Source organism: Primulina tabacum, chromosome 2 (assembly GCF_025594145.1).
Source record: "Primulina tabacum isolate GXHZ01 chromosome 2, ASM2559414v2, whole genome shotgun sequence".
Taxonomy (NCBI): Eukaryota; Viridiplantae; Streptophyta; class Magnoliopsida; order Lamiales; family Gesneriaceae; genus Primulina; species Primulina tabacum.
Window position 1 is genome coordinate 40,119,352 of NC_134551.1, and position 20,566 is coordinate 40,139,917.

General features: G+C 39.2%; 1 non-coding gene across 1 annotated transcript; it reads right to left on the reverse strand.

The window, feature by feature from the left end:
- Nucleotides 1-1,989: 1,989 nt before the first annotated feature.
- Nucleotides 1,990-2,096, reverse strand: LOC142538123 (small nucleolar RNA R71). The gene has a single exon (XR_012818663.1). It is a non-coding gene; the product is annotated as a small nucleolar RNA R71 (small nucleolar RNA).
- Nucleotides 2,097-20,566: the final 18,470 nt, after the last annotated feature.

Here is a 20,566-nt window from a genome sequence, read left to right on the forward strand (position 1 = left end):
TTTTGAGTCGCGTTCATGCATCATATTAGTTTGTTTTAGTTGAATTTTGCAATTTTTTAGCATTATTGAGCATTTGACTAATCTCGTGTATTCTGTGGTTATTTTGTAGGAATTGAACCAAAAAGTGGGAGAAACTTTGGCATAATATCGAAGAGGTCTCGCTTTTGACCGCCCCAGCGAGCATTGTGGTCTGGCCGAGGATTATTTTGCGCAAGTGTCTCGCTAGGGCGGTCAAAAGTGACCGCCCCAGCGAAAACCTGGGACAAGCTCGAGGAAGCTTATTCGAGGACCTCTCGCTAGGGCGGTCAAAATATACCGCCCTAGCGAGAAGCGAGATTGAGAAAGATTTGTTTCCAAATTTCTAGGGACTCTATCCTACACTATAACCTAACACACGAGATCAGCCGTTTTTTGACACACTTTATCAGACTTTTCATTAATTTTTCTTGGAGTGGAGCTAGGAGCAAAGGAGATTTCGAAGACCTCGAGATTTCCACGCGTCGTGGCCGTCATCCATCGTCATCTTTAGTATTTTCATTATTCAGTATTTTATTTCTTACATTGATTGTTGGTTTTTATCATGAATTTCAGTAGCTAAACTCTAGATTTGTTGGGATTTGAGGGGATCCTACCCCGTACTCGGTGTTGAACATTATTTCTCAACGTTTTTATTAGTGATTTGTTTATGCTATTGTTCTTTCGTGTTTCAATCGAAGCCTAGCTAACTTCCTTTGATTATTTCATGTTGTTGATGAGTTCGATAGAATAGTTAACAATACGATCAAATAGTATAAACTACGGATTTACAATTTTAGTAGATATACGGAATTGGGTACGTGTCGATAGTGATAGTTCACCCGAATGAAAGCTAGTGGATTCCATAGAATGTAATGCAATCTTGAACTGTTAAATATTTGAGGACACTTGAGTACTGCATGTTTTTGATTAGTATTAATATAGCTCGACAGAGTATATTAATTAGTCTATGGAATTCCGTCGAACGCATGAGTAAAAGTCGAGTGTAATTAGTTAAATACGAGCGGTAGGTGAACTGATAATTCCCAACAAATTCATTTCTCATTTGATTTAATCCAAATTAATCATTGCGTTCTTGAACACGTTTTCTTTGAATTTTAATTATTTTAATTGTTTACTTTACATTAGTTTAATCATCAACTCAATTTATCGTTGCTAAAGAAATTTTAATTGAAAATAAAAATAGTGTAACGCAGTCCTTGTGGAACGATACTCGTATTCACTTATGTTTATTATAACTTGACTATCGTGCACTTGCGATATTTAAATCGAGCTTTCATTTATAAAATAAATTTTGGGATTATTCACTGTGCAAGTTTTGCTCGATCAAGTTTTTGGCGCCGCTGCCGGGGACTGTTGATTCACAATTTTTTATTTTTCAGTTAAATTCTTTAGTATTATTTATTTTATTGTTATTTGATACTCTCATTGTGTTGCAGATTTTTCTTGTGGTGCATGCGAAGATCACTCGAGTTTAAGCTTGAGCCTTTTGACCCCGAGATCGAACGCACAGCTAGACGTCGACTACAGCAGCAAAGAGCGAAGGAAAGAATGGAAGGCGATTAACAAAGAGAGGAGCCAAGGCGTATACCGATGTTGGATTATGCACAGCCGTCTCTTGATGGAGCACGTCCAAGCATCGTAAGACCAGTCATCCGAGCTAATCAGTTTGAGATCAAGCCAGCTATCATTCAGATGATTCAGAACACTGTCCAATTTGGGGGAAGTGCACTTGACGACCCTAATTCTCATATAGCTGACTTTCTTGAAATTTGTGATACTTTAAAGTTTAATGGCGTGTCTGATGACGCTGTTTGTTTGCGTTTATTTCCATTTTCACTGAGAGATAAAGCTAAGTCGTGGTTAAACTGTTTGCCTGTAGGGTCTATTACTACATGGGAAGATATGGCAAAGGCGTTCCTGATCAAGTACTTTCCTCCGTCGAAGACTATGAAGCTCAGAGCCGACATTACTACTTTTGCTCAATATGAGCAAGAGTCACTTTACGAGGCATGGGAGCGCTACAAGGACTTGTTGAGGAGATGTCCACACCATGAGCTGCCTCTTGGGTTAGTTGTTCAAACTTTCTACTACGGTCTGCTTACTCCTAGCCGTAATATGATAGATGTTGCTGCCTGTGGTAACTTACTGAGAAAGACGGCGGAGGAAGGATATGAGTTATTGGAGGATATGGCTGCTAGTAGCTATCATCCTCAAACTGATAGGCAGAGACGAGGTGCTGGAGTTAATCAAGTTAATGATTTGTCGGCGGTTTCAGCACAGTTAGAGGCTTTGAATAGAAAGATTGATGGGATGAGCATGAGTGGGTCGGCTATGCGTCTGCAAGAAATTTTCTGTGATAAGTGTTGGGGTGAGCATGATGTGCAGGATTGCCAAGATGGCAACCCATTCTATGTGCCTGAGGGAGCACCGGTAAAACAAGTGGGATTCTAGAACCGTCCAAGAAATGACCCTTACTCGAACACATATAATCCGGGATGGAGGAATCACCCAAACTTTTCATGGGGAGGTCAAAACAACCAACATCGCCAACAAAGAGGTCCACCATATGTGATGCACCAAGGATTCAAGCCAGAACCGTCTCGGGAGGAGAAGTCCAATTTAGAGCAAATGATGACTAAATTTATTTCTGCAACAGAGACGAGATTTCAGAACCAAGATGCATCCATAAAGGGTTTAGAGAAGCAAATTGGACAATTGGCTAAGTTGATTGCTAATAGGGAGCAAGGAACTTTACCAAGCAACACGGAAACTAACCCAAAGAACATGTGAAGGCGGTGGAATTTCGTAGTGGAAAAACACTCGGGTCTAATGAGGAAAAGACCAAGCACGGTGAGGATGAGGTGAAAAATCGAGGAGGTAAGTCTTCTAACTCTACATCTACACCTATTGCACAGAATAAAATTGTTATCCCTCCACCTTTTCCTGCAGCAATGAAGAAAGCTAAATTAGATTCACAATTTGGTAAATTTCTTGAGATATTTAAAAAATTGCATATTAGCATTCCTTTTGCTGATGATTTATTGAATATGCCAAGTTATGCAAAATTCTTGAAAGATATCTTAGCAAATATGCGGAAGCTAGAAGATCATATGACGGTGAATTTGACCGAAAATTGCTCCGCTTTAGTTCAAAACAAGATGCCTCCGAAGCAAAAAGATCCAGGGAGTTTCTCGATACCTTGCATTATTGGTGACATTAATTTTCATAAAGCTTTATGTGATCTTGGTGCGAGTATTAATTTGATGCCTTTTTCTGTGTTTAGGAGACTGGGATTAGGTGAACCCAAGCCAACTAGGATGTCGTTGCAGCTGGCTGACAGATCTGTCAAGTATCCACGTGGGATTATCGAAGATGTTCTGGTGAAAGTGGATAAGTTTATTTTTCCTGCAGACTTTGTGGTACTTGACATGGAGGAAGATTTAGAAATGCCTTTAATCCTAGGGAGACCTTTTCTGGCTACAGGGAAAGCACTAATTGATGTTGAGGAGGGGAAATTGAGACTGAGAGTTGGAGAAGAAGAAATTATTTTTGATGTTTTCAATACTCTCAAGCACACAATGCACAATGATAGTTGCTTTCGTATTGATGTCTTGGATTCGCTTGTTTGTGATTTTGTGCAGGATGGATTGAAAGAACCATTGGAGGCCACTCTCACTACTAAAAAGCAGAAGGACGAGCTAGACGAGGAAAAGATGGAGATGGTGGCTCATTTGAATGCCATTCCACCTTGGAGAAAGCAAGTGAGGCTTAGACTAGAGGAATTGGGAGACAGAAAAGATTTAATGCCTCAAAAGTCAAGCCTAGAGGAGCCACCTACTTTGGAGCTCAAACCATTACCTCCACATCTCAAGTACGTATATCTAGGAGAAAATAATAAATTGCCTGTTATTATTTCCTCTTCTTTGACAGATGATATGGAGAGTAAGATCTTGGGAGTTCTCAAGGAGCATAAAAGAGCGTTCGCTTGGAAGGTTTCGGACATAAAGGGATAAATCCTTTGATCTGCATGCACAAAATTCTGATGGAAGATAAATACTCACCTCTAGCACAACCACAAAGGAGACTCAATCCAAAGATGCAAGAGGTAGTAAAAGCTGAAACAATTAAACTTCTGGATGCAGGTATTATCTATCCTATCTCAGATAGTGCGTGGGTAAGTCCTGTACAATGTGTGCCTAAAAAGGGTGGGATTACTTTTATTACTAATGAAAAAAATGAGTTGATTCCCACTAGAACTGTTACGGGTTGGCGTGTATGCATAGATTATAGGAAATTGAATGATGCAACCTGTAAAGATCACTTTCCCTTGCCATTTATCGTTCAAATGATTGAACGATTAGCAGGTCATGAATTTTATTGCTTTTTAGATGGATACTCGGGATACAATGAAATCACAATTGCACCTGAGGACCAAGAGAAAACTATTTTCACTTGCCCTTATGGTACTTTTGCGTTTAGGCATATGCCCTTTGGTTTATGCAATGCACCTGCAACATTTCAAAGATGCAAGACCGCTATCTTTCATGACATGACTGAAAATTTCCTTGAAATCTTTATGGATGACTTCTCTATTTTTGGCTCCTCATTTAATGAATGTTTAGAGAATTTGAACTTGGTGTTAGTTAGATGTGAGGAGAGCAATTTGGTGTTGAATTGGGAGAAATGTCATTTTATGGTTCAAGATGGGATTGTGTTAGGACACAAGGTATCGGAGAATGGAATTGAGGTTGACAAAGCCAAGGTGGAAGTAATCAAAAACTTACCCCCACCTTCATCAATAAAAGGAGTTAGAAGTTTCTTAGGACATGCACCACCACCTCCGCAGCCACGCCGCCGTGCCATGCGAGATCGCCTCGACGAATTGGGCGCTCGGGCCACTTATCATACTGAGTACCAGGCCGTTAATCAAGCCCACATTCAGAACATCGAATACTTGGTGCAGGGGATCTCAACTCATTTGGGCATCGACACGTCCGGACGGCCACCTACACCAGCATACCCGCCACCCTTCCAGTTTCAATACCATTATCCTATGCCCCCAGCGGCTGAAGAGGGAGTCCCACCGCCTGAGAATGAGGAGGAGGACGATTTCTGATTAGGGGAGTTCACTGTTTCCCCTTGCCTTTTATTTTGCATATTCTTTCTTTGCATTTACATTCATGAGTTTTTTTTTATGTTTTTAGTGTTTGTTTCGTTTTGTGCACTGAGGGCATTGCACAACTCTAGTATGAGGGGGGTAGATTGTTTTGTTTGCTTAGTTAATTGGTTTTAAATTGTTGCATTTCTTTTATTTGGTGTTGTTTATGGTGAGAAGACATATTGTATGAGCCAATGATGATGTTGAATTGATAGTATACAAAAGTATTGATTGGGTCACCTCATGAATGGTACTCTTGATTGTTAAAGCATGAATTTTGGCACCAAGTTGAACTTTTTGAGCACATATGTGTGGGGACTAGAATTTTGTAGGAATAATGGTGAAATTTGAAGGTTTTGTGTGGTTAACTTTAAAGGCATCATTTATGAGTTGATTTAGCATGTAAACTCGTGAAAATAAGTCACTAATTGGGACCTTGAATGAGAACATGTGATTTGCCTTGAACTTTACATATACCCTTTTTTTTTCAATGCACTGAATTAAAATATCATACTCCTAACCAGCTGTAATCCAAAGTATATATTCTTAGCCTAGGGAGTACACGTGTGAAAATTGTGCATCAAAAAAAAAAAATATATATATATATATATCAAAAAAATATATCGAAAAAGAAAAAATTGGTGGAGATGTAAGGTGAGGGGGAGCCGAAATAAAAGGAAAGAAATTCTATTCCTGGGCTAAAAGTTGGAGATGTAAGGAGACGAGGAAAGTCAGACGAAAAGTCTTGACGATTGTACAATGAAAATGATCGGTGTACTCCCGACTGTTAGCCACTTGAGCTTATTTTCCTTCTTTTCGACACCCTTCTCTGCACTTAAGAATCGAATAAAGTTCAAATTATGGTTAGTGATAAATGGACACGGGGGTGCATGCTAGTGATACTTGTATTGAAGTGCTAATTGAGTTACTCGCATGATCGGATGATTGATCTATTTGAAGTACGAATGACTAGACCCATCATGACACACACACACGTTGAAATTAGTGTCGAGATTTATGTGTAGATGAGAATGAGTATTCGTTTGTGATTCGACTTGATTATGAATTTGTGTGTGGGAAAGTTCACTGAGGCATGAGCATAAGAGTTGTTAACTCACCATTGACATTTACTTGTGTTGGTTATTTCTTGTTTGAGTATTTTGTGTTTGTTTTGTTTGTTTAGAATCTCGTTCTTTAACCTATTTTGCTCGAGGGCGAGCAAAAGGTTAGTATGAGGGGGTTGATAGGACTCGTTTTTACGTGTTTTTACTGTTGTTTTTGAGTCGCGTTCATGCATCATATTAGTTTGTTTTAGTTGAATTTTGCAATTTTTTAGCATTATTGAGCATTTGACTAATCTCGTGTATTCTGTGGTTATTTTGTAGGAATTGAACCAAAAAGTGGGAGAAACTTTGGCGTAATATCGAAGAGGTCTCGCTCGGGCGGTCAAAAGTGACCGCCCCAGCGAGCATTGTGGTCTGGCCGAGGATTATTTTGCGCAAGTGTCTCGCTAGGGCGGTCAAAAGTGACCGCCCCAGCGAAAACCTGGGACAAGCTCGAGGAAGCTTATTCGAGGACCTCTCGCTAGGGCGGTCAAAATATACCGCCCTAGCGAGAAGCGAGATTGAGAAAGATTTGTTTCCAAATTTCTAGGAACTCTATCCTACACTATAACCTAACACACGAGATCAGCCGTTTTTTGACACACTTTATCAGACTTTTCATTAATTTTTCTTGGAGAGGAGGCTAGGAGCAAAGGAGATTTCGAAGACCTCGAGATTTCCACGCGTCGTGGCCGTCATCCATCGTCATCTTTAGTATTTTCATTATTCATTATTTTATTTCTTACATTGATTGTTGGTTTTTATCATGAATTTGAGTAGCTAAACTCTAGATTTGTTGGGATTTGAGGGGATCCTACCCCGTACTCGGTGTTGAACATTATTTCTCGACGTTTTTATTAGTGATTTGTTTATGCTATTGTTCTTTCGTGTTTCAATCGAAGCCTAGCTAACTTCCTTTGATTATTTCATGTTGTTGATGAGTTCGATAGAATAGTTAACAATACGATCAAATAGTATAAACCACGGATTTACAATTTTAGTAGATATACGGAATTGGGTACGTGTCGATAGTGATAGTTCACCCGAATGAAAGCTAGTGGATTCCATATAATGTAATGCAATCTTGAACTGTTAAATATTTGAGGACACTTGAGTACTGCATGTTTTTTATTAGTATTAATATAGCTCGACAGAGTATATTAATTAGTCTAGGGAATTCCGTCGAACGCACGAGTAAAAGTCGAGTGTAATTAGTTAAACACGAGCGGTAGGTGAACTGATAATTCCCAACAAATTCATTTCTCATTTGATTTAATCCAAATTAATCATTGCGTTCTTGAACACGTTTTCTTTGCATTTTAATTATTTTAATTGTTTACTTTACATTAGTTTAATCATCAACTCAATTTATCGTTGCTAAAGAAATTTTAATAGAAAATAAAAATAGTGTAACGCAGTCCTTGTGGAACGATACTCGTATTCACTTACGTTTATTATAACTTGACTATCGTGCACTTGCGATATTTAAATCGAGCTTTCATTTATAAAATAAATTTTGGGATTATTCACTGTGCAAGTTTTGCTCGATCAGTGTGTCGTGTGGTGTGTGTGTGTTAAAGTGTGTGTGCGCGTGTTTTGGTTTAGTTAGGGAAAATTTTTGCTTAATTACCTAATTATCATGCTAATTAAAATACTAACCCAAATAACAAGTTAATTAAGATATTAACCTCTACTAATCTTAAATCAATTACCCTAATTTTAAAAAAAATTCACAAGTGCTAAATCTTTTAAAAAGTTTAAAATCATAAAATCACATAATAATTAAATTAGGCTTTTCAAAAAATGATAAAACTAAATAAATCATTTTGAATATCCCAATCCTACTTAAAATAAAATACCACATTTTAAAATTGCCAAAATCGTCACCGGTCTCTTTTCCTCGATCCCGCGTCGAATCTTGAAAACAATTTAACGTGTATCACATAAACATAAATAATTTAAAATGATGAAATCTCACAAATTATGCATCACTAAATTCAATTTAAACTTGAATAGATAATTTAACAATTTAAATAAATACATGGGTTTTACGTGTACTGAATTTGGGCTTTAAAGTTCCTCCCTCACTTAAATAAATTTTGTCGTCGAAATTAAGTCTTACCAAACAACTCCGGGTAGTGATTCCTTATATCTGTCTCGGTCTCCCAAATGGCCGCTTCCACTGATTGATTCATCCACCGGACTTTGACCAGCTTGGTCACTTTGTTCCGAAGTCTTTTTTTCCTGTCGGTCTAGGATTTGGATTGGTCTTTTTTCCTCATACGACAGATCCGTAGCAAGCTGTAATGGATCATAGCTCCAAACATGCGAGGGATTCGCTAGTTAATTCCTCAGCATTGAAATCTGGAACACATTTTATACACCGGCCAGATTCAGCGGTAAGGCTACACGATAAGCTAGTGTCCCAACTCTGTCAAGAATCTCAAACGGTCCGATAAATATCGAACTAAGCTTGCCTCTCTCCCAAACCTCAGAACACCTTTCAAAGGTGCTATCTTTATGAAAACGTGATCACCTACGACAAACTCATGATCTCTCATCCTCTTGTCAGCATAACTCTTTTGACGAATTTGTGCGGTCTTCATCCTGTTTCGGATCTTGACCCCTACATCTGCATTCTGCTGAAAAATCTCTGGACAAAGTTCCGATCTCTCACCGACTTCATCCCATAAATCAGCGATCTAATCTTCCATCTATACAGTGCCTTGTAGGGAGCCATACCTATAGATGATTGGAAGCTATTATTATAGTTGAACTCTACTAGAGGTAGTTTTGATTCCCAATTCTCGTGGAAGTCGATCACACAAGCTCTCCACAAATCTTCCAAAATCCGAATCACTGGCTCAGACTGGCCATCTGTTTAAGGGCGAAATGCAGTACTGAATAGCAACTTCGTCCCCATGGCTGCATGTAGACTCTTTCAGAAGGACGGTGTGAACTTTGGGACCCTGTCAGACACAATAGAAACTGGGATCCCGTGCAATTGGACTATCTCCCTGATATAGAGCTCCGCATATTGCATCATGGAGAAAGTCGTCTTCACCGATAAAAAATGCGCTGACTTAGTAAGTCGATCCACTATAACCCAAACGACCTTGGATCCTCTGACTCACCTTGGCAACCCAACAACGAAGTCCATGGTGATATTCTCCCATTTTCACTCGAGGATAGGGAGCGGCTTAAGCATTCTCGCTGGCCTCCGATGCTCTGCTTTCATTTCCTGACAAGTGAGGCATTCAGATGCAAATCGGCGGATGTCTCGCTTCATACCTAGCCACCAATACAAAATTTGCAAATCCTTGTACATCTTAGTACCTCTTGGATGGATAGAGTACGAATATGTAAGTGCCTTTGACAAAATATCTTCTCTGATCACTAGGCACCCACATCATTCCCTTGTACTTCACAATACCATCAGACACAATGTAGAGTACACTGCCCTTGGCTTCATCCTTCAGTCTCCATTTCTGTAACTGCTCATCTAAAGACTGATCTCTATGGATCCGGTCTAGCAAGGAAGACTGGACTGTCAGATTAGACAGCTTATGAGCTCTACCACTGGGATAAACCTATAAACCAAACCTCCGAATCTCTGACTGAAGAGATCTATGCACTGAAAAATGTGTTGCGACTGCAACCTTTCTACTCAAGGCATCTGCCATGACATTAGCTTTTCCTGGATGGTAGATAATTACAAAATCGTAGTATTTCACTAATTCCAACCATTGTCTTTGTCTCATATTTAACTCTTTCTGCGTGAAAAAACACTTGAGACTCTTGTGATAAGTATATATCTGGCATTTCTCGCCGTACAAATAATGTTTCCATATCTTCAACGCAAATACAACGACAGCTAACAAAATATCATGAGTCGGGTAGTTCTTCTCATGTACCTTCAACTGTCTGGAGGCATAAGCTATAACCCGACCATGCTGCATCGAAACTGCGCCCAAGCCGATCTTAAAAGCATAGGTGTATATCACAAAATTGCCTTGCTCTGCTGGCATGGCTAACATTGGCGCTGTGATAAGAGCTTGCTTCAAAGTTTAAAAGCTCTTCTGGCATTCATCATACGAATTTATCATTCTTCTTAGTCAACGAAGTGAGTGGCACTGCAATCGAAGAAAATCCCTGAATAAATTTGCTGTAGTAGCCTGCAAGGCCAAGGAAACTGCAGATCTCTGAAGCATTCTTTGGTTCAACCCATTCCTTAACAGCTGCCATTTTAATTGGATACACCTCGACACGACTGCTAGATATAATGTGAATCAAAAATGCTACCTTCTCTAACCAGAATTCACACTTACTAAATTTTGCAAACAACATGCAACTCTGCAAGACCAGCAAAACTGTACCCAATTGTTGACTGTGCTCCTCATGGCTCTTCGAGTAGATGAGAATGTTGTCAATGAACACTATGACGAATTGATCTAGGTAGTGCTTAAATACGCGATTCATCAAGTCCATAAAAATTGCTCGAGCATTCATCAGTCCGAACGGCATCACTAAGAACTTGTAATGCCCATATCTGGTTCTGAAGGCCGTCTTATGAACATCTGCATCTTTTACCTTCAGCTGATGATACCCTGATCAAAGATCTTTCTTATAGAACACTGTATCTCCTTGCAACTGATCAAACAAGTCCTCGATCCTTGGAAGCGGGTATTTGTTCTTGATGGGCACCTTGGTCAACTCTCGGTAATCGATACACAGCCTCATGCTCCCATATTTCTTCTTCACAAAGAGCACTGGTGCGCCCTATGGTGAGAAACTAGGGCGGATGAATTCTTTGTCTAGGAGCTCGTGATTCTGCTGCTTGAGTTCTAACACCTCAGCTGGAGCTAAACGGTACGGTGCCTTTGAGATTGGCACAGTGCCTGGCACAAGGTCAATGGAAAACTCCACCTCTCTCTCTGGTGGAAGGCCTGTGACATAATCTGGGAAAATGCCAGGAAAATCTCTGACTACTAGTACATCAGATATCGAAAAAGTGGGTACGTCAGGTGCGTAAAAGATGCTGGCCAAGAAAGCCTGACTCCCCTTGTTAATAAGTCTTCGTGCTTTGATGCAATAGATCATGCGAGGGAAACTTCTCCATATATCTGGTTCAAAAAAGAAATGCTCCATGCCCGAAGGTCTTACAAACACTGACCTTTAATGAAAATCAATAAGAACTAGTTCTTCGTCAGCCAGTCCATTCCCAAGATGATATCAAATTCTGGCATCGGCAACACGATCAGATCGGCATACACTAGGTGGCCTTTTAGTTCGAGATCGATGTCTCTGACCACGCTAGTAGGTGATAACTCTTCCCCTGATGGGACTGTCACTGAATAGTTAATGTCGAGTCTGAAAGACTGGACGTCCAGATGATTAACAAATGTCTCCGAAAAGAAAGAGTGAGTAGCCCCTGAATCTATCAAGGCCTTCGTGGCTACCATCTTTATGAAAATATTTCGTGAGAGACGTTATCACAACACATAACTTATATCCCGATATTCTAATCTTAACCTCAAGTATAGCAGGAGAAATCTCTACACAAGTTAAAAAAAATACTAACTAGCACACTAATAATCCCAAATAAAATTTGAAACAAGCGTAGCAAAAATAATGTGGTGCTGAATTTAATAATTTACCGGTCAACAGGGTTGTGTCTGGGTTTGCCTCCTCTGCCTGCATCGCGAACACTCTATCCTGGGTCGGCTGCCTCCACGGTGGGCAGTCTCTCAGCATATGATCACTGGCTCCGCATTTGAAGCACTCTCTCGATCCCCATAAGCACTGTCCCGGATGCTGGGGGTTGCACTTCGGGCACACCGGGTGCTCTCTCGGCTGCTGAAGGGCCTTCTGCGGAAGAATAGGACCCTTGCCTTTCGGCGGTCCCTGGAATGTCCTCATCCCTTGCTGTCCTTGGAAATGTCTCTTAAACTGGGGTCGCAGCTATTGCTGCTGCTGAGGTGCCTGGTAGGGCCTCATGCCTTGTCTGCCGACCTCTATGTCTCTCTGGTCCTGCTCTGCCGCCAAGGCTGTAGTTACGGCAAACGCATAGGTAGTCGGACCGGCAATTCTCAGATCACAGTGCAAGATCGTCCGCAAACCATCCATTAAATGCCTCAACTTCTCCCGTGCATCATTAACAATTAGGGGCACGAAGTGAAACCCCCTCTCGAACTTCCTCACGAAATCAGCTACACTGCAATCTCAATGACGCAACGTCATGAACTACTTGGTCAGGCGGGAGCGTACTTCCTCAATGAAGTACTTGGAGTAAAAGACCTCCTTAAAGCCATCCTATGACAGAGTCTGCAGATTCACCAACACAGACGCGCTCTCCCACCACAGTCTGGCGTCTCCTATCAGTAAAAATTTGGCGCACCTAACCCTTTCTGTATCCTGCAGCTCCATAAATCCAAAGATTACCTCGATGGACTTAATCCATCCTTCAGCTATCATCGGGTCTGTAGTCCCCGAGAACTCCTTCGGATCCATCCTCCTGAACCTCTCATAGACAGCATCTAGTCTTGGCCTCGCCCCTGTATCCACTGCAGCATTGTTCCCCGCAAACTGTGGAAAGAATGGGTCATCCCTGCAAGCATCTGAGCCTACATTTCTAGGGGTGGACGAGGATGAGTGACCCTCTCCCCATCCTGAGCTTCTCTGTCCTCTTCACCTACTCCACGTGCAACCATACGTTTGGGTGGCATACTGTTCCAAAATTTTCCCAACACGTAAACCCAATATGCATGAACATCATATTAATATCTTAAGATGCACAAATTTTTGAAATTAAACATATCCACGCTGAAACCATGACTTAATGCTTAATAAATAAAAGAATTTAAAATCTTATAACTTACAGACTTGATGTGTGACTTCTGAGCTCCTCGCAACTGGCAGTAGGCTTAACCATTTACAAGAACACCTCTCTGATACAAACTTTAATGTACCTTAATTTTAAACTATTTTAAAATTTGCAGAAAAATAAAAATTTTCTAAAATAAATCGTAATTATTCAAATTGCAATAAAAAAACCACAACCAAAGTTTGCAAACGCACTTGTTAAAACAGCATAAACAATATCATGAAATCATAGTATTTGAAACAAGCATCAAGTCCTTAAAAACATAGGCGGTCTTCGGGTTTAGCCTCCTGCGCAGACCGAGCCAGTTCATTGGTCCCCACCCCTCGTCTCCTCGTACTCATCCTCACCTGCATCGATCAAGTCTAGTGAGTCTAAAGAATCAACATGTATAAACTCGAGATAACAATTAATACGTAATAAAACAACATGAAACTTAAAAGTAGAACGAACATACATAAACTTGAACGTACTAACGTAAACGTATACTACCACTTGATAGGATCAGTTGATAGGTTGAAATGTGTTTAGAAGGGGGGGTTGAATAAGCACTCAAGATTTTTATAATCTTTTCGAATGAAGTGTCAGTTCTGTGAGAAACACAAACTAGGAATCTTTTCAGTCAATGACAATCTGTTTAACTAAAAACAGTTGCGGAAATAAACTGACTGAAAGATAGAATAAATAATAGAAGTAATAATACGAAGATTTAAGGATGTTCGGAGAATGAAATAACTCATACGTCACCCCTTCTATCACAAGGATATGATATGAACTAAAAGACTTTGATCAATACGAAACTTATATAGACCCACTTTAGTTTTGACTTAACACTGCCAAAACTTAAACTCTTAGTTTTCTAAATATCTCACAGTTCTCGACAAAACATAGCACAACTGATCTAGTTAAGATCAAAATAAACAATACAACAATTTTTGCTTGTAAGCTCAAAAGGTAGCCTCAAATGCTACGAATAAATCAGCTAAGTGCGAGCTTTTGATTCTTGAGTGAGAGGTATAAATTCAGCAAGGTAACAGCAAGCTTGAGAATAGATAGATCGATTAGTTCATTGCTCAACTGTTCTTCTCACCTATTTATAGGATTCTCTTCAACGGTAACATTAAATATAATTTGAATCATTATATCCGTAGATTGCCACATCAATATTCTTCTGACAATAGTACACTGTAAGCTATGAAATGCGGCGTTCCACAACGATTTGCAGTCTGCTTTGTACTGTTGTCGGTTGAATGTCTTTTTGAACTGATGACGTGTACAGGTGAACGATCAGCTGATAAGTAAAGCTGGTAAGGTCTCAACTGAATATATCAACTGATCAGTCAGTTGTCTTCGATAGTTCAGTTCAGCTGGTTTCAATTGCCTTCGATAAACTGCGCATTAATTTTCAGTTATGAAACTTTTCAGTTCTTGATCAGTTAGTCCGATAAATTTAAACACATAGTTCATCAAACAACTGAAATTAAGTTTCCAAAAATTTCCTCCTTTTTGGTGTTTGATAAAACTTGTAAAGTATGAACTGATCAACTGAACTTAAAATAATCTTCGAATTCATTGTAGATAAAATAATTCTTCTAATGTACAGATTCGTACAAAAAATGAAAATCGGGAACTAATCTATGTACATATTCATACAAAGGATAAAGAATAAAGAATAAAGAATCTTCAACCATTAACTGAAGTCAGTTGATCTTCATATCTTCTTCTTCCCTTTGTTCCCTTTGTCTTATTCTGTTTCTCTAATTTTCCCCTTTTCGTCAAGCACTTCCACTTTCTTTAATAATATTCGAACATCTGTTGCAATATCTTATACGGCATTCATCACAATGTTCTGCAACATATAAACTCTTTTAGTGACTGTATTCTCCAGAAAGTCAAAGCGTCTGCCGACTAATGCTTGAGTTTGGAAATGGGATTCTGTCAACAACCTATCTTTCTTGATTTCTTCCATCTGGAGAAATAGAGAAGTCACACTCTGATTGAGTTCATTCAGTCTCTCCGAGGTAAACTCATTGTTCGAGTTGAGCTTCAAAGTGTGTTCAAGCTGATTTGATTGAATTGCAGAAATAGCATTCATCATACTGACGAGGTTGGACTTTACAGTTTGAAGTTCTTCAAATAGGGCATCGGTGTCTGAAATCCCAGGAGACATGGCTCCAGAACTTTCTGGAATCTGTTCCCTTTCCTGTTGAGTAAATACAATCATCGCACTATCAGTTGGTTCTGTTTCATGCGCCACTATTTGTGAAATATTTTCAGTTGTAAGTTCCTGGGGAGGAGAAGAGACAGTTGGAAGAACAGAAGTAGTACAAGGTTCTTCAATTGATTGAATAACTGGTTCTTCAGTTGATTCATGAACTGGTTCTTCAGCTGGCACTTCTTCAGTTAAGACTGAGTGCAGCTGAGCCTCTTCAGTTGGTTCCAAAACTGCCTGTTCCGTCAACACTGGTGACTGAACTGGCTCTTCAGTTTCTTCAAAAATGGCCTTCTCGGCCTGTTCTTCAAAACTAACAGCTTGATCAGATGGTTTCAACAATAATAGGATCAGCTTGTTCTTCAGTAACAATTGGCTGGTCTGCTGGTTTTTCAGATATAACAATATCTACAACTGATCTTGATGTTTCTAGCTGAATATCAGAAGTTACTGATTTGATTGGCCAGTGATAATTCAGCTTCAGAATAAGGCGTTGGATCAGCAGTTGAAGATGGAGGTGCTGAAGATGATGATGGTTGAGCAACTGATGTGGAAGGTTCAGTTGTCTGTTGAGTAGTTTCAACAACAATTTCCTTGGATGGCTCTTAAACTGACTGTTCAGCTGGTTTTTCTTTAGTTGATAAATCTTGGGAAGTTGCTGGAACGACTAGTTCTTGATCCATTTACCAGTTTTTGATCTCTATTTGCAATGCGAAAAGATCCGAGTCCAGTTGATTATGCATAGCTGTATCATTGAATCCATTTGGACTTGTAGGATCAAAATTCAGTCGCAGTTCAGCAACTATCTTTTGTAGCTTCTTAGCTGTAAGGCTCGAGATTTATTAATCTTCATTGATGTGATATTCGGAAGATATGAGTATGCATTACATGTAATGAGAAGCACTAAATGAGATTATGAAGTGGTGCATGAAATATAGACCGCACCCGCGGTAAGGAAAGGACCGCACCTGCGGTTGAGCTCATGAATTGTGGAAGAATTACAGTAGCATGAGCGCACCCGCGCTACGAACAAGACCGCACCCGCGGTTGATGGACAGAGAGTTGGAGATTAATTACGGAAGTGACACCGCACCCGCGGTTCTAGACAGAACATGCCCACGGTTCTGCTACAGTGAGGTCAGCGCACCCGCGTTACAGGACTGAGCGCACCCGCGGTCGAAGCTTTCGGAAAAGTTGATGTATATCCTTACACTGAGTGCACCCGCGGTTACTGAATGAGCGCACCCGCGGTGCGACGTGCAGCTTGAAAAATAAGCCACGTTTCCTGGTGTTGCATGCAGTATATATATAGATATACAATCGATTCATTCTTCACAATTCAAAGAGGAATCAAGAAAAGGCTCCGAGGAAGGATTCCAATTTGTGATTGAAAATTTTGGAGATCCATCCGTCCGATTGTGAATCCGACTTCAGTACTGTGTTCCTATCGACGCAGGCTACAACTGGACGTAAGTTTTGTTACGTTTAGACATGATTTGAATTTATGATATTGTCAGAATTGAATATGAATCAGATATGATGTTTCTGCTACAATAGACATGGTATAACTGAAGTCAGATTAAAGAATAGACTGTTTATGAAATTTTTATGAATTTCAGAGTAGATTTAGTTGAGATTTTATATAAGAGTTGTGTTATTATTCAGATTATGAGTTGTACTGATACTGATTATGAATTTTGGTATTATATCCGTGATGTTGAGATAGACGGGGTTATCGTGACTGTATTGTTATGCCGTCGAAACATCAGTAGATTGATATTGATCAGATTCAGTAATGATTTCGATTGTATCGTGATATCATTGATATGAATTAGATTGTACCTTGTTCAGATATGGATCAGATTTTATACTTATTTGAGTATTGATCAAAACAGGTCTTGAATTGAGTTATATACTGATATGGTATTTATATGATCGTCATTATCAGATATGGATATGGACAGATTGGAATACAAGACTTCGTCTTCATCAGACCGAGAAGAGAAATGTATAAATGGATGTCCATTGGGAGATCGACTTGAGTTAGATTTAACTCGAGTTTCCCTAAATCACATACTTGTATGGTATTGTTTTTATACCTTTGTGTTTTAATGAGTATGTTTATTCTATTGAATTAGAAGTAGAAAGCAGAGAGCTATTAAGTAAGAGTCACTGACAGAGGGGTTAGATTTTGACAGACTTGTCACTGACCCATTGCACATTGTCAGAATAGGCTTAGTCTTGGTAGATACGCCAAGGCACTGGACGTTTGGTATATCGTTATGCTTCAGATACAGATAGCATTCTATTCGATATAGATTAGACCAAAGTCCAGAAATAAGAACGTACCGCCACTGCGACTGGTAGTAGTAGGTGGGAGACTTGTTACGTTCCTATTCACCGGGATCCCTAGATTAGAATGAGAGATGAGTCGAGTTTTAGATATTGAGACTAGAATTTGATTTACAGATCCGTATTGATTTATGTTTCGTAGATTACGATTCATGTTTTATGTACAGACTAGTATGGATATATGTTGTTTGATTAGGCTACATGTGATAAGATATAATTCATGCTTTTATGTTAATTCAGTTAACTGCATGTATACATTATTTATACTGGGATTTTTTCTCACCGGAGTATCCGGCTGTTGTCTTGTTTGTATGTGTGCATGACAACAGGTGGGGCAGGATCAGGGTCAAGAGGATGATGGGAGATCGAGATTAGAGTGGTGATTCCGGATTTGGATGTAGACTTGGTTTAATACTGGAAATTAGTAGTTGAACCTTAGACTAGTTTGAATAATTGTTGTACATTATTGTACTTTTATACTGAGATGTATATTAGTTAAATTCTATTACGTTCCGCGCTTATATTTTAAAAAGAAAAAATTTTTAGACCCTGTTTATCTTAATTGATAATTAAATCCCAAAGATGATTAAGAAGATGATTAGCGTCCGGGTCCCCACAACAGGTGGTATCAGAGCGATAGATCCTTTAGACTGAGATAGAAGAGAATGAGCGGGGTAGATTGAGCTTTCTTTCCTTGCATGTGATTGCTAGCATGAGATTTATTTTAATGTTGATTTACATTGTGTATGCTAGCATGAGATTATGTTTTACTGCTTTAAAATACATGTTTACCTAATTATCTGATTTGAATTGGTAATATGTATTATTGAGTATGAATCAGATCTGATTCATGATCAGTAGTAAGATTATCAGAGAAAGATTGGAACAGATTTGTAGTACTTGAGTACTAATGTTTTATAAGCAGATATACCTCCACGGAGAATTCCAGAAAGGGGTAGTACTTCGACTGAACAGATAGATGTATCAGAAACTCCGATGGAAACACAGATGAAGAGGTTTCAGTCGTTTCAACCGCCGATTTTAAAGGATACTGAGACGCCAGTAGATTGTGAGAATTGGCTTGAAAACATAGAAATGCTATTTGAATTTCTTGGTTTCACAGATGATTGTAGAGTACACTGATTGGGAACCAGCTAAAAGAGACTGCAAGAAGTTGGTGGCTAATAACCAAAGAAGCTTTGGAACAACGTAGTTCACTAATTACGTGGAAAATTTTTAAGGTTGAATTCTATCAAAGATTTTTCCCCGTATCATACAGACAAGACAAAAGTGCAGAGTTTTCAAATTTGAGACAGGTTCACTTGAGTATTGATGAGTATTTGGGCCAGTTCTTTACCTTGCTACGTTTTGTCCCTCATGTTGCTAGAAATGATGAAGCTATATCTGATCAGTTCATTCAGGGATTGAATTCGGAGATACGTACATTGGTAAATGTGAAACGATCGATTAATTTTGCTGATACCTTGAACATAGCCAAAAGAGCAGAAACAGTTCTGAGAGGACAAAAGAGAGCATCGTATGTTCTTCCAAGATCGAGTTCACGGCAACTGCCCCGCAGAGTTGAGATGGGCAGTAGCAGTAGTGGGACGAAAGAACAGTTACAAGCTCGAAAGAAGCAGTTCAAGAAGTTAGGGAGCGGGTCATCTAGCTCCAGTGGTTCTAGCTCGAATTGCATTGTAGAGTGTTGCAGAACTTGTGGAGGAAGAAATCCTACCGAGCAATTCCAGGGAGTGACTGGTATTTGCAATATCTGCAAACAACATGGACACTTTGCTAAAGTTTGTCCACAGAGAGATTCCCGAAGATTTCAGGGATCAGGACCATCTGGTGGTAGTGACCGAGGAACAGACCCAAGAGGCACTTGATGATATAGTGACAGGTACTGTTCTTTTATGATTATATTGCATAGGTATTGATATATACTAATGCATTCCCTACGATTACCTTTGACTGAGTTGCATTGAGATATGCTGTATCTGTTGAGTCTGATTGTACTGTAGTATTGATTCCCTTACTTGTTGGGAAAGAAAGATTGATATCAGAGATTTCTGTGAAATATTGTATACTACAGTAAGATGAGAATGAGGTCGAGTTAGATTATGATGTACTTGTGTTTCTGATTTGACCGCATTATTGATAGTAATATGCTGAACAAGTACAGAACTATTGTAGATTCCTTCCAGAAAAAAAAAATATAAGATTCAGACCAGATAGGGCTGATGAGTAAAGATTTCACGGTAAGGATTCTAGATTTAGAATTCCTTGGATATCTCTATTGTCTATGACTCGATTATTACAGAAAGGAGCAGATGGCATCCTTATGTATTCAGTAGACATGCTGAAATCGAGACTAGTATTGGCAGATTTGCCAAGTGATGTACGAGTTAGTTGACGTCTTCCTAGATAAGATTTCAGATTTGCTTTATATCAGAAAGATAGATTTCAGAATTGAATTGATACCAGATACTAGTTGTGTTTTAGAATTCAGTACAGAATGATATTGAATGTGCAGAATGTCACTGAATGAAGTGAAAGAATTGAAAGATCAGTAGAAGAGTACGGGCCAGGAGTTACATTTGACTTAGTGTTTCCCGGTGACATATTTCAGTATGTTCAGAGATATTCTGATGATTTCATGCTCGTTGTATCTATGACATTTTGATATATTTGTAGCATCTGATTGACTGAATCGAATATCTGAAGATTGTATTGAATACTCTGAGAACTGTGATTATTGTATACAGAAATTATTCAGATAAGAATCCTGCTTGAAACAGATTATATTCAGAGTATGTGATATC